This window comes from Kogia breviceps, chromosome 12 (assembly GCF_026419965.1).
Source record: "Kogia breviceps isolate mKogBre1 chromosome 12, mKogBre1 haplotype 1, whole genome shotgun sequence".
NCBI lineage: Eukaryota > Metazoa > Chordata > Mammalia > Artiodactyla > Physeteridae > Kogia > Kogia breviceps.
The window spans coordinates 68,786,399-68,802,142 of record NC_081321.1 but is presented as its reverse complement, the minus strand read 5'-3'; positions in this window follow the sequence as shown (position 1 = coordinate 68,802,142).

Below are 15,744 nucleotides of genomic sequence, written 5' to 3'. Positions count from 1 at the left end.
TTCTCTTTAATACAACTTGAGTTATTCTGAGTAAATTCCCAGTAAATCACTGAGTTATTCCCAGTAAAGCACTTGGGGAAAATCTAAGTTCTGTCCTATAGAACAAAATTATTATTATTTATTTTCATCTTTCTAGCAGATAGTAGGCAGGTGATGATTATTAGTTTCTACTTCTTACTGACATCCTAGAATTGTATTGTAAGGAAATTGCAAATTAGTTCTATGAAAGATTGATGTAATATTTCATTGTCTAACCTGGAATTTACAAGTGCTCCCCTCTTGCACATTAATAAAATGTGAAATATTAATATATATTATATAGAACAGTTTTCAACAAAAGGTGTGAATCCTTACGCATCCATGACTCCATATTAAAACTTTAACAAGTTTACACATTTAAGTAGTGATATAATCTTATAAACAATATATAAATGGTATATTGGCAAAGGCAATATAAAGAATCAGGAAAAACACAACCAAGCAGAAAATTGAATGTAAAATTATTTGAGATTAAAAAAATCTTACTACCATCATAACAGCTTTTTTATCCATGTCATTTCTTATTTTGTATTGTCATGTCACAATTATGATAAATTTTACTACAAAATGGTCAATATCATATTTGAAGGTCACTTTGGTAATTGGAAGTGAGAGTCTCCCAAAATGATGGCAATTTGTAAGCACAACATTATACTTTCATGAATGCAATGATTTAGTTCTTTGACCTCTAGTTGGTTAAGCATGATATATAGTAGAACATTTCACTTCTGATATATGCATGTGAAACCCTGACAAGAATTAAAGGCAGAGTGCAGATTTAAACTGCTGGCATCCCTCACTCTGCTTGAATAATTGCTAAAGTTACTTTGAAGTACCTTAGAAAGAGAAAAAAAAGAAAAAAGAGAAGGAAGGAAAAGAGAAATGAAAGAAACATCAGAACAAAAAACAGAAAGAGCAAAAAAAGGAAGGAAAGAAGGTAAGGGAAAGAGAGGAAAGAATGTAAAAAAGTAGACAATTTGCTTATTTTCCTTTCTGCACAAATAGCATCCTAAAGAAAAATATATATATTTGAAAGGCTTTTAACGTCCATGTTTAACGTAAACATGGACAGCTGTTTTAGACATTGTAATGTGTGCACATTTGAAAGACACATCATGAAAAAAAATTCATGCTGAAATGTCAATTTTATAGCTCTAAGAGAGAGGTCCTAAGGTTTAGAAGTTAAAAGTAAGTTAACTCCTTGCTCATTCGAACATTAAACTGTCAGCATGGAAGTAAATTTAAAACTTATGATGGTCTGAAAATGTGGTGCTAAATGAAGTCTGAAGACCTATTAACCTGACTGAGATGTAAACCAGGAACTATTGCTCTTCAGCATGTATTCAAGTACTTTCTAGTAGGGTGTGAGCTATTAAGAGATGAACAAGGAAGCTGAATAATATCTCTTTTTTCCTAAATGTAATTATAATGTTAGCTATTTTCAGTATTCATTTAGGAATTGCATGCATGTAGGAAATGGAATACTTGCTTAAAAAGGATTTCTTCATTTTTTTTATTAGTAATGCAGAACTGACAATCCTTTAACAAATTGGCCAATAATCAATTTTTCCTTTGTTTTAGGGTTTTATAGGGATTTAAAGGTAAAACACAACATTTGTAAACATACTTACATGTAGGGGGTAGACACTTTAGATAAGCACTTTTGACAAATTATTCATTGTTTTTTTTACTTTCATTAAAAATTTTTTTCATTATGTTAATAATAAAATATTTTAATGAATGATCTCCTTAAAGTATTTAAACTTAATAAATTCAATATGAGATAAAAATAATAGTAATTAAATTAGTTAGGTAAGGAATATGATCATCTTTCCTTTTGCAGTTAAAATATGTTTCTACTTAATATTGTTATGTCAAACAAATATACCTTTAAAAAGCTTCACTAGGACATTTATCAATTATTTTAAGATAACATATCAATTATATATATTTGATTTACATTTGAAAAGGCAGAATGGACTAAAACTGAATTACCTCAATTAAAATTAATGGTGAAATAAGCCTTCTGACTGAGGAAACATATTTTGTTATGAAAATATCTTTTTCCCAGACCGCCCTGTTTATGAGTTTTTTAATTCAAGGGGGAAAGATAATAACAATTTTTGTTCCATACAACACTGTTAGAAATATATTTTTAAAGAGGATTATACCAAAATATTTGAGGAAGAAACCAAAGAGTTTCTTTTTCTGGTTACTAGAGAACATTTATTCCTATCTTAATAATAATTAATTATTCCTTAATTAATCTTAAGACTTAATCTTAAGTCTTACAAGCATTGTTTAAAGTGTTACGGAGTAAAGCAAGAGAAGGCTATGACACACTTGTTCCTCACAGAGTTTATAATCAGCCTGTGGAGAAAAGATAATGAAAGCAAAGAAAAGATAATAAAAGATATTAGCATTCCAGTGCCTAAGTACTTGATACACACAATAGGTAGTAGGAAATGTGAGAAGGGAAAAGATGAATCTAGGGCACCATGATGTGACCTAAACTGGACTTTGAAGAATAAATGAGACGGTTGTGTCCTACAGAATTGACAAGGAATTGGTCTGTGATTTCATCTGGTTCTGGAGTGTAACAAAATGTAGAAAGTACTGAAAATGTGGAAGAAACTGCAATGACATCTGAGCTTTGATCTTGTGTCAGCCCCTTTGCTCTTTGATGAGTGTTTGATGCCCACCAGCAGGTCTAGAACATGGATCAGAGACATAGTTAACACTTTCAATTTGCTGAATGGCTTTGTTGTCATCCTCTGCTTCTCAGTAAATTGCTCATTTTGTGTGGGCAGAATGTGGATTTATTTGATTTTGCATTTATTTAGCTACATGCTGTCTTATTGCAAAAGTAATTTAAGAAAGCTAAAAAGATGAAAAAAAATGGTAAAGAAAGTAAAATTAAGGTTGGAAAAAAAAATAAGAGAACAACGCTTGTGTATTTAAATACACAAAATACCTTCTATGTACTCCAAAATAGTTTTCCAGCCTCTCTGCCCTAAGTCCCATTCCTTTAAAGTTTTGCTCTCTTCTAAGGAACAGATAAATACTATTATCTTAGCAAGAATTAACTTGACATGGACTTTAGAGGGCAATGCCATAACCTAACCCCCAGAAGAAACATGAATTCAGTTATGATGGGTAAAAGTGTTTTAGTTCTATTTAATCCAAATATGTCATAGAAAGTAATTATCGTAAGTATTTATATGAGATATCAGACTATGTAATTACAAACATTCCACATACTGCTCATTGAGTAAGCGATCTAACTTCTCTGTGCCTTAATTTCCTCAACATTACAATGACATAATCATTTAATTTATCCCAGGGGGTTGTTGTCAAGAATAAATGAGATAATCCATATGACACACCAAACTTAATATCTGGAACATTGAAGCAATAAATAAATGTTAACTCTTTTTAATTTTATAACATCATAATAAGGTAAATTTTTGATTCGCTTGTCTTCTAAGTTTGATACAAGTATCACTCCAAATGGAGTATAGAAGAAAGTTATATCTTTCGGACTTCACAGTGTCCCTATCATTATTCTGCTAAGAAGCAAGTGGAGTAAGTGGCAGCAGTACTGCTTTTCTCGGTCCACTTGTTCCTGTATCGTCTTTGCTGCACTCTGACCCTCAGGACTGAGTGATACTAGTCAAAATTCTACTCGTGACTACCTCCTTTCCACCCAGAGTTCACGATAAAATATGTATGTACGATTCCATTTTGATGCTGTCATGGAAAGTGGAATGTGAATTATTGCTTCCCTACTCAAAATGTGGTCCATTGACCAGCAGCATTAGCAACATTTGGAAGTCTGTCAGAGATACATATCTCAGCTACTCCCAGCACTTGCTGAATCAGAATATGCATTTTAACAAGAGCTCCTGCTGATTCAATGAATATCAAAGTTTGTGTTGTATAAGACATCCTACCAGATAATGCAGATTGTTGGTAATGAGAAATGGGGATTACTGGTGGCAGTGGTCATGGTAGCACTTTCAAGTGCCCACATTTCTGATTGACAAGTAATGATCAAAGTAATTGTCTCTGTTTTAATCTCTCTGAAATTAGAGAATACTATTTTTTTTTATCTATTAGAACATATCCTATGTTAATTTCAAGTGACATCCTCCACCTCTCTCTCTCTCTCTCCATGTTTCCCATTTTAAATTATTATCTTTTAATATATTACTTAACTTCAAAGTTCTCCATAGATGAATAATTAGTTCTCCTCAAGTGTAATTTTACTTAGTGATATACCCTTGTTTTCTAAATAAGTGCTATTTTATAAATATTAGAGGTAAATGCTGGACATATTAATGCTAATGATTTCATGGGCCAGGAGAATTATTAACAGGAAAAAGGGAATAAAGCTTAGCTGTGCAATGTAGGCAAATAAGGTTAGAGGACAAAGATCCAAATATGGGAGAAAAACTTCACATGAATTAGCCAAATCAAAAATAATTATGTTTGGGCTTCCCTGGTGGCGCAGTGGTTGGGAATCCGCCTGCCGATGCAGGAGACACGGGTTCGTGCCCCGGTCCGGGAGGATCCCACGTGCCGCGGAGCAACAGAGCCCGTGAGCCATGGCCGCTGAGCCTGCGCGTCCGGAGCCTGTGCTCCGCAACGGGAGAGGCCACAACAGTGAGAGGCCCGCATACCGCAAAAAAAAAAAAAATAATAATAATAATAATAATTATGTTTTAATAAAGTAGGGACTGAAAATAACCATTGGGGTATTAAGTCAGTAAGCCTATGAAAAGATCTTCTTAATAAATATTTTTTGTGAAGTTTATTTTTCTTATGGTATAAAAAAAAGAACAATAACCTAGAACAAAACTGGGTATTTCTAATATTGTATTATTATAACATGACAAGACTAAGAGACTGTTAAAAATGTTGAGACTTAAGATTTCTATAGCCTGTAACAATGTTCTTCCATTCTCACACATTATTCTTTCCTTAGGTAAATTTGTTTCAGGCAAATTGATTTCTTTCAGTTTCTTGAAGAAGGCATGCTCCCTGTGACCACAGAACATTTGCATATACTATATCGTTTGCCTCTGCAAAGACTGTCCAACCATTTTCATTCCTTAACTCCTGCTCAGTCTCCAGATTTCAGCTCAATTATCAATTGGAAAAGTCTAGATCAGGCTCCACTTTTACTGAACTTTGCCTCATTGTGTATTACTTTTACTCAGTTTTCTACCTCATAGGGTGTTATGGAAACTAAACAAGTAATACTCTTCAGGCACTTTCAACAGAGGCAAGAACACAGAAAATGCTCACTAAATATTAGTGATTTTAAACATGGCTTATACTGCTTGCATCAGGTAGTAGTTTCCTGTATTTTAATAGATTCCTAAGTAAGATACCAAGCTCTTTCTATAAAGAAACTGCCTTCCCACAGCAATAATTCAAATTTATTCCAAACTTCTTAACACGTGTGTTGTTAAATAGATTTCACTTCCCTGGATCAGGCAGATCTAGGCATTTATTGCCTCTTGTTTCTCAATAGATTTTTTTTTTCACTACTTCTGTGACTCTGGGGCTTTCAGTACTTCTGTAATCTCTGTTCTCTATTCCTTTTAGTTTGATGCTTTATTCTCCTTCCTATCCTCCTCCTCCTCTTCCTCTTCTGCTGCTCTGCCTTCTTCTCATCTGCTCTTCTGTCTCTTCTTCCTACTCCCCCCTTTTCTTCTTTTTCGCCTTCGTATGTTGCAAGAACAATGGAAGATAGTGTTCTGCAGTGTCTTCTGATTTTGGATTACATTCTAGGTTGGGTATGAGTTATATATAAAAACAGACCACCCATTACACAGAAATATTGATGCCATAACTTTCATATGCAATACCATTAAACATCTCCTTTGATTATCTCAGCATTGCATTTTATTGTTTTGCCTGTTTACCCCTTTACAACGTAGACAATAGTTACCTTGGGCAATTTTATATTTTCAGAAATAATAGTTTTTTAAAGGCTCCTCAAGCCATGTAATATTCATAGTTGGAACAGCATTCTGAATTTTACAGATTAAACTATCCTTTCTACAATTAAACTACTTTTTGAGGACAATTATAAAACCTGATATTTTAAAGAAAAAACTCTAGAGAGTTGATTGATAGTTGCCATCAGACATGAGGTCATCATGATAATAATCCATCCTTAAATTTGAAGAACTTTGCTTCAACTTTTCACTACTGTGCACCTGTGGCTTGTTGATTAGATAAAGCAGTCTTTCCTGGCTTGATGCTTAATTCGAAGTGATCATCGTTATAGATACAGATATTGGTATAAATATTATAGATATTGCTAGAGATATATTTGAATGTGAGTTGTAATTAATACTGTGCAATTCATGATATTTCATCACATCCCCAACAACGTTTTCCATATCACCAAAGTCAACATTTTTTTATTGTTCTGAGTGGTTGGCTGTCCCATTCTCCATCCTATTTCTATATGTAGATTTAAAAAGGAATTTTGGGCCCACTAAGTCTTCTCATGGTGACACATGTTTACTTGAGTCGACTGTTTATCGGAGTTTCTTCCTTAAGCAGATGCAGAATCATTGCCGAGATAATGTCCACTGTGCTGGGTTGGAGTTTAAAACTCTTACCATGATTTGAAAGGGAATGGTTGGTGATGCTTTCTGTAGTTTCTGCCAGAGTTGAGCCAGAATTTCGCCAGTGATGGAGGCAGGGCATTGCCATCACTGTTGCCATCGTCAGCTTTCCAGCTTTTTTTTTGGCTTTTTTTTTTTTTTTTTTTTTTTTTTGCGGTACGCGGTCCTCTCACTGTTGTGGCCCCTCCCGTTGCGGAGCACGGCTCCGGACGCGCAGGCGCAGAGGCCATGGCTCACAGGCCCAGCCGCTCCGCGGCATGTGGGATCTTCCCGGACCGGGGCACAAACCCGCGTCCCCTGCATCGGCAGGCGGACTCTCAACCACTGCGCCACCAGGGAAGCCCTCCAGCTTTTTATGTGGTAAAATATATGTAACAATGCTGCTCCCAGTCTGTCACACAGCTCAGACTATCATGTGAATCAGATCTTGTCATGGGTCCCAACTTTCTTCTCAGCTTTTCACATATATGAAAGAAGATTTTGCTAATGGAATATTGTACAAAAGTACAGAAAACTGTCACTACCTCTGGAGTTTATAGGTGTTAAAGCACTATGTAAAGTGTCAGATTTCACAGGAGGAAGTTTATACACCTGGAAGGAGCTATTCTATACCCTGTAATTCTACAAAGTCATAAAAATTGAGTTGAGACAAGTATTTTTATTCTGATATATAAATGTCCTGTGACTTTCTCAGAAGAAATCACATACTCAGATATTCATGACCCACCCTTACAATTAAATGCACTGTAGAACAGACTGTATAGTTTAGGCTCTCGTTCTACTAACATGATTCCTTGTTTTCTCAGTGGAAAAGAGTCAGTGTGCCTGTAAATACCAGTTTACCTTGCTTTAGGGAAACATATGGGCAACAGTTTCTCTAATGAACTTTTAAATTTTAATCTCTTCAGAGGAATGAGAATGAAATCTAGGTGTAAGAACAGTGAGGAAAAAAATAGCGGTAGAGAAAGGTAATAAACGTCACTTTTGAACAGGACATTCATTCAGGCAAAAATAAAGGTGATTAGACTGGTTTATGTGAAGGAACTAGAATTGCAATGATGCGTGCTTTCACATAAGTCTCCTAGCACATATTTAAACACATAAAAATAGGGAAAAACGATGGTCTTTAAAATTCTACTATAATTTCAATTTCTACTTATCAATAATGAAATAAAATAAAAAATAAAATTTTCTCTTTATTATTAAATATATGAATTGTATCTTATCATAAATAAAATGGGAAATACCTCACAATATTATCACTAATTTCTCCTTGCACCTCCTAAACACATACCCATACACAGAAACATATAACCATCCAGGGAAAGAAGAGAAGTGTCTTTTCTAAAGTTAAATTGTTTTCTTTAAAAATAAAGTGCACCATTAATTCATCTCTGGAATGTTAAATTTAAAATACTGCAATCCTCTTTAGGCAAGTAGCCTCCTTCAGAAATGCTTTAAAGAATCCGTTCAATCTATTCAAGGTCTTTTATTTCCATGAAAGTTGAAACTGCTTTATTTCACCTGTTAGATTCCCACCTGTAGTAGAACTGTTAACTGTCCCCCAGGATCCATTCTCACCCTTTTTCATTTCAGTAGTGGAATCTACTCTTCCCTTCTCCCTCTTCACTTGCTCCCCAGCCTCCCTGCGTTTGAGCTGGGCTTATTTCCCAGCCTCTCTTGCAGTCAGGTGTGTCTACCTAAGTTCTTACCAATGGTATGTAAACAGAAGTGACGTGTACAATTCACTGGCCGTTTTCAACTTAAAGACAAGTTGTGTGCCCTGACTCCACTTTTTCCTCTTCTTCTGCCCAAGGAACCACAACTGCAGATGCAAACTTTGATACAGAGATGGAGTCATGTTTCATGTAGAGCTGGCTGGCCCAGAAGTAGTCATCAGCCAGAGCCTGCCTACACTTATATTCTAAAATGAGAAAGGCACAAACTTGTAGTTTATTTACTCAACTGTATTTTTAGGCTGCTTTCTTGTAGTAGCTGACTCTGTATCCTGACTTATAACACACCAAAGTATAAGCTTAGAGTAATAGTGTTCTTGAGCCTTAAGTTATTGGTGCATAAAACTGATGTGAAAACACAGTATTTTAAAAAGTGGAGTGCAAAGCAAAATCAGCATTTGCTTTTTTCCCCCCAAAGATATTCTCAGCAGTTTGTACACTTAGTTTGCATTCCACAAGGAATACTGTATAGTCAAAGTAAATCATGTATCTTGAGAATAATAATACATACCTATTGCAAGTTGAGAAGAATGAGCAACGTACATTATATACCTCTAAGATCACAATGCACATGTAGTGAGCATTGGGATGAAATTCCTCATAGCATTCAATAGCCATTCCTCTGTGCTTTGCTTCATCATTGTAAATCCATTAGCATTCATATCGGTGGACCTCAAAGTGTAGTCTCCAAACCAGCAACATTAGAATCACCTAGGAAAGTGTTAAAAATTCAGCACAGCTGTATTGAATTAAAAATACCCAGTAGGGCCCAGAGATCTGTGGTTCAACAGTCTCTCCAGGTGATTCCAGTGCATGATAAAATTAGTGAAAAATGGCTTTATATAAAAAAGCTAGTAAAGTAGAATTGGCAGTCATTAATAGAAGACATTTGTTGAAATTATATTGACTTAAAAACACTGATCTCAATGTGTGTTTTTAAAATGTCTCATCCTGAGTGATTTTGACTTCTGACACTCAATTTATCTTATTTAATTCTATAAAAATTCTGATTTTTTAAAGTTTCTAAATATTGCAAATGGCAAAATGCTTTATTTTTTCACGTTGGAATAGGCAACACTACTTAAATACTATATTCTCATTCATGTATTATGTCGAGACTTTCCCTTTTCTGCTATATATATAAACGGTACTTTTTAAATTCCATTAAGGGCTTCCCTGGTGGTGCAGTGGTTGAGAGTCCGCCTGCCGATGCAGGGAACACGGGTCCGTGTCCCGATCCGGGAAGATCCCACATGCCGCGGAGCGGCTGGGCCCGTGAGCCATGGCCGCTGAGCCTGCGCGTCTGGAGCCTGTGTTCTGCAGCGGGAGAGGACTCAACAGTGAGAGGCCTGCATACCGAAAAAAAAAAAAAAATTCCATTAAGCTCTACTATATTTTAGAAAATACACATGATTTTTATCACCATACTTTCATATTTATGTGATTACCCTTACATTCCTGTATAATATTCAGAAATAATAACTTAAATTGTTTAGTATTTTACCTTACACACATTTTCATACTTATTAACTAACTTGAGGGTCCTGTTTTGTTAGCTCTGTATTCGTGTAAGAGCAAACAAGAAATTTAGAGAAACTGTGAGATTTACCTAACATTACACACCTAGTAAATGAAACAGCCAAAAGTAACATTAAGGACTTTTGAATCCAAACCTAAACATTGTACTTGCAAGGAAATAAAAATAATAAGTAAGATACAAATTCAGTCTCAGAAAGGATATTGTCCCTATAATTAGTGTTGCAAACAAGCAGATTATTACAAAGGAAGGTGCAGCTGGGCCATTGCTAGACCTCATCTTTCTTATGAGCTCACATAGACCTGCTGCAAACCAGCTGAATCATGGTGGGTAATTAATTTCAGTGAATTTCTACATCTGGGGAAAGAAGAGGATTCTGGGAAAAAGCCACTACGGGAGGTGAGAAAGAAGTAAGTCGACTCGGCAAGTTTGTTTGTTTATGTGTTATAGCTAGGATATCCATTTGGCATTCTCTAAGAAAGATCAATAAATATTTAACTTGCTTTTTCATTGCATTAACTGACAGTAAAGTATATCTTTGAATGCAATTCAGTTCCAAGGTGTTAATACCAACGTGAGAGCAAACTTATCTTTTCCTGATTAAACTGATATTAAGTCAAAAATAAATATATTAGGCAGTAAAATACCAACTTACAATGAAAATTTAGGATATATTATGCTATTTCAAAGGAATATCATGCTTACTGCTGCATTGGATTTTGTCCTCAGACTTCCTGCTGCAAAAATTCACTCTCTTCTCCTCTTGAGGAATCCTGGTGGAAACAGGTAAGAGGCCTTGGGCCAAAGATTTATAATATGATTTAAAACATGTAAAAATTCTTCATGTGATTATTTAAAATATTTTTCAATAAGAAAGTGAAATTATTGCTATAAACTGGAATCAACCTTCAAATACACATACTCATTCATAGATCAGAATAAAAATGCTATTTTACTTGGTAGGTGGGATTATTAGTTTTTTCCATCAAATGTCCTTGTTTCCTACTAGTGTAATGTAGTCAATATAAGTGAGCGTGTCTCCTCCACCGTCCTAGTGAATTTGTACGGGTAACCTTGTCTACCCGTCCTTCAGCTTAGTGGCAAGTTTTTCATCTTATTTTGTAGGTTGCTCTTCCCTTGGCTCATTCATATGCAGAACTGACTTTGTATGTTGTTATTTCTGTCCACTTTTTATGAATATGTTGAAACTAATGAATCTATTAGTGACCCAGTTGAATCGAGTCTGCTACCAGCTGTGCCACCACTGTAATAACTGCCAAAAAAAATGCATTTCTCTCTTTCATTCACCTGGGAGTTGGTTCCTTCCTACCATCCCTGAGTTCACAAGAAGAGGCAGGAACTAGTTTTCTATTATCTCAGTCCCATATTACAAGAGTAGCATTCCAAATAAAGATGAACAAACCTGGACTCATCATCAGTGTATAGAAAAGTGAAAGATGTTATTGAATTAGCTGGTATTAATCTTTTAGGAGGCTTGACCCCATCCACCCAAATACTTTCAAAGTCCATTTTGGATGAGGAGTTTTGATCCCTGAACTGATGGTTTGTAAAGATGATGTGTAAACAGTGTTAAAGTTCTCTTTATAAAGAATTAAGAAGAATGTTGGTACTGGATCAAACAGCAAGAGGGGAGAAGGTAGAGGGAAAGGAGATCACCAAGCTGGAGTGGGGAAAGCTGGTACTCACAGTAAATAAAGGATAGTAAGAGATTCATTATACTGTGGCCAAAGAATCAATTAGAATCCAGAGATTTACTATTAACTTATACATGCAGGTGTAATAAAAAGTCTTAGGCCCAGTCTTTAATGGAGTATACCAATTAAGCAAATGCTTTGTATGAATGATTTGGGGGAAATCAAGAAAAAATTCTTATATTTTAGTGATTCTCAACATATGTGCCTGGAACAGCAACATCGACATCACCTGGGAAATTGTGAGAATTGCAAATTATCAGGGCTTAACCAGACCTAGTGAATTAGAAACTGAGTAGAGCTTAGCTTTCTGTGCTTGAAGGAGCCCTCTAGGTGATTCTGACACAGGGTACAGTGTGAGAACTACTGTCTTATTCTGTATCTAGGTTTATGTGGAGCAGAAAAAAGGGGACAGTTATAGGAGGTGAGATGCTGCAGAAATTAAGAAATCTGTCAAGTAGGAATTTGGTGTTAAATTGCTAAGGACACATGAAAGCAAAGTAAGAATTATCAAGCTCTTGGGAAACACATGGTGGCATATCCTACCATGTAGTAGGTAGTTGAAATCTATATAACCAAATATAAAAATTTTAAAAGAGAGGCTGACTCTAGCTTTGGATAACATTTTTAAAATTTAAAATTATTCATATTCGATGCTAATAATTCTACTGTTGTGTATACTAGATTGGTGAGAAAACTTCCAAGAGCACCAAATGATTTTTATCAAGGAAAGGTTTTGACAGGTCTATCAGTTCCTATATTGTCTACCATAACAAGCTGGAAACGTCTTTGAAGAATATTTAAAGTTTCTTTAATGTTTTAAGATCCACATCTTCCAACCTTTGTGCAAACAGTAATAGGCATTCAGTTTTAAGGCACAGTTAAAACTACCTTAAAGATTTGGATGAAATACGTACTTTAGACAAGAATATATATATATATATTTAACATCTTTATTGCAGTATTATTGCTTTACAGTGGTATGTTAGTTTCTGCTTTATAATAAAGTGAATCAGCTATACATATACATATATCCCCATATCTCCTCCCTCTTGCATCTCCCTCCCTCCCTCCGTATCACACCCCTCTAGGTGGTCACAAAGCACCGAGCTGGTCTCCCTGTGCTCTGTGGCTTCTTCCCACTAGCTATCGGTTTTACATTTGGTAGTGTATATATGTCCATGGCACTCTCTCACTTTGTCCACCTTACCCTTCCCCCTACTTGCGTCATCAAGTCCAGTCTCTACGTCTGTATCTTTATTCCTGTCCTGCCTCTAGGTTCTGCAGAACAATTTTATTTTTTTAGATTCCATATACATGTGTTAGCATACGGTATTTGTTCTTCTCTTTCTGACTAACTTCACTCTGTTTGATAGACTCTTGGTCCACCTACCTCACTACAAATAACTCAATTCCATTTCTTCTTATGGCTAATATTCCATTGTATATATGTGCCACGTCTTCTTCATCCATTCATCTTTCAGTTAACACTTAGGTTGCTTCCATGTCCTGGCTACTGCAAATAGAGCTGCAATGAACATTGTGGTACATGACTCTTTTTGAATTATGGTTTTCGCAGGGTACATACCCAGTACTGGGGTTTATGAGTCGTATGGTAGTTCTATTTTTAGTTTTTTAAGGAACCTCCATACTGTTCTCCATCATGGCTGTATCAATTTACATTCCCACCAACAGTGCAGGAGGGTTCCCTTTTCTCCACACCCTCTCCAGCATTTGTTGTTCGTAGATTTTCTGATGATGCCCATTCTAACTGGTGTGAGGTGATACCTCATTGTAGTTTTTGATTTGCATTTATCTAATGATTAGTGATGTTGAGCAGAGTTTCATGTGCCACTTGGCCATCTGTCTTTCTTCTATGGAGAAATGTCTATTTAGGTCTTCTGCCCATTTTTTGATTGGGTTGTTTTTTAATACTGAGCTGCATTAACTTTTTTTTTTTTTTTTTTTTTTTTGCGGTACGCGGGCCTCTCACTGTTGTGGCCTCTCCCATTGCGGAGCACAGGCTCCGGACGTGCAGGCTCAGCGGCCATGGCTCACGGGCCCACCTGCTCCGCGGCATGTGGGATCTTCCCGGACCGGGGCACGAACCCATGTCTCCTGCATCGGCAGGCATACTCTCAACCACTGTGCCACCAGGGAAGCTCTGCATTAGCTTTTTATATATTTTGGAGATTAATCCTTTGTCTGTTGATTCATTTGCAAATATTTTCTCCCATTCTGAGAGCTGTCTTTTTGTCTTGTTTATAGTTTCCTTTTCTGTGCAGAAACTTTAAGTTTCATTAGGTCCCATCTGTTTGTTCTTGTTTTTGTTTCCATTCCTCTAGGAGGTGGGTCAGAAAAGATGATCATATAGTTTTTCTCCTTCAATTTGTTAATATGGTGTATCACATTGATTGATTTGTGTATATTGAAGAATCCTTGCATTCCTGGGATAAACTCCCCTTAATCATGGTGTATGATCTTTTTAATGTGCTGTTGGATTCTGTTTCTAGGATTTTATTGAGGATTTTTACATCAATGGTCATCAGTGATATTGGCTTGTAATGTTCTTTTGTTGTGACATCTTTGTGTGGTTTTTGTATCAGGGTGATGGTGGCCTCGTAGAATGAGTTTGGGAGTGTTCCTCCCTCTGCTATATTTTGGAAGAGTTTGAGAACTATAGGTGTTAGCTCTTCTTTAAATGTTTGATAGAATTTGCCTGTGAAACCATCTGGTCCTGGGCTTTTGTTTGTTGGAAGGTTTTAAATCACAGTTTCAATTTCAGTGCTTGTGATTAGTCTGTTCATATTTTCTATTTCTTCCTGGTTCAGTCTCAGAAGGTTGTGCTTTTCTAAGAAATTGTCCATTTCTTCCAGGTTATCCATTTAATTTATTTTTTTAACAACTTTATTGGAGTATAATTGCTTTACAATGGTGTGTTACTTTCTGCTTTATAACAAAGTGAATCAGCTCTACATATATATATATATATCCCCGTTTCTCTTACCTCTTGCATCTCCCTCCCTCCCACTCTCCCTATCCCACCCCTCTAGGTGGTCAGAAAGCACCAAGCTGATCTCCCTGTGCTATGCGGCTGCTTCCTGCTAGCTATCAGTTTTACATTTGGTAGTGTATATATGTACATGCAAATCTCTCACTGTGTCCCAGCTTACACTTTCCTCTCCCTGTGTCCTCAAGTCCATTCTCTAGTAGGTCTGCATCTTTATTCCTGTCCTGCCCCTAGGTTCTTCATGACCATTTTCTTTTTTCTTTTTTTTTAGATTCCACATATATGTTAGCATATGGCATTTGTTTTTCTCTTTCTGACTTTCTTCACTCTGTATGATAGACTCTGGGTCCACCCACCTCACTATAAATAACTCAATTCCATTTCTTCTTATGGCTAATATTCCACTGTATATGTGTGCCACATCTTCTTTATCTATTCATTTGTCAATGGACACTTAGGTTGCTTCCATATTCTGGCTATTATAAATAGAGCTGCAATGAACATTGTGGTACATGACTCTTTTTGAATTATGGTTTTGGCAGGGTACATACCCAATAGTGGGGTTTATGAGTTGTATGGTAGTTCTATTTTTAGTTTTTTAAGGAACCTCCATACTGTTCTCCATCATGGCTGTATCAATTTACATTCCCACCAACAGTGCGGGAGGGTTTCCTTTTCTCCATACCCTCCCCAGCATTTGTTGTTCGTAGATTTTCTGAAGATGCCCATTCTAACTGGTGTGAGGTGATACCTCATTGTAGTTTTGATTTGCATTTATCTAATGATTAGTGATGTTGAGCAGCGTTTCATGTGCCACTTGGCCATCTGTATGTCTTCTATGGAGAAATGTCTATTTACGTCTTCTGCCCATTTTTTGATTGGGTTGTTTTTTAATACTGAGCTGCATTAGCTTTTTATATATTTTGGAGATTAATCCTTTGTCTGTTGACTCATTTGCAAATATTTTCTCCCATTCTGAGAACTGCCTTTTCATCTTGTTTATAGTTTCCTTTGCTGTGCAGAAACTTTGTGTTCTATTGATCTATATTTCTATTTTTGTGCC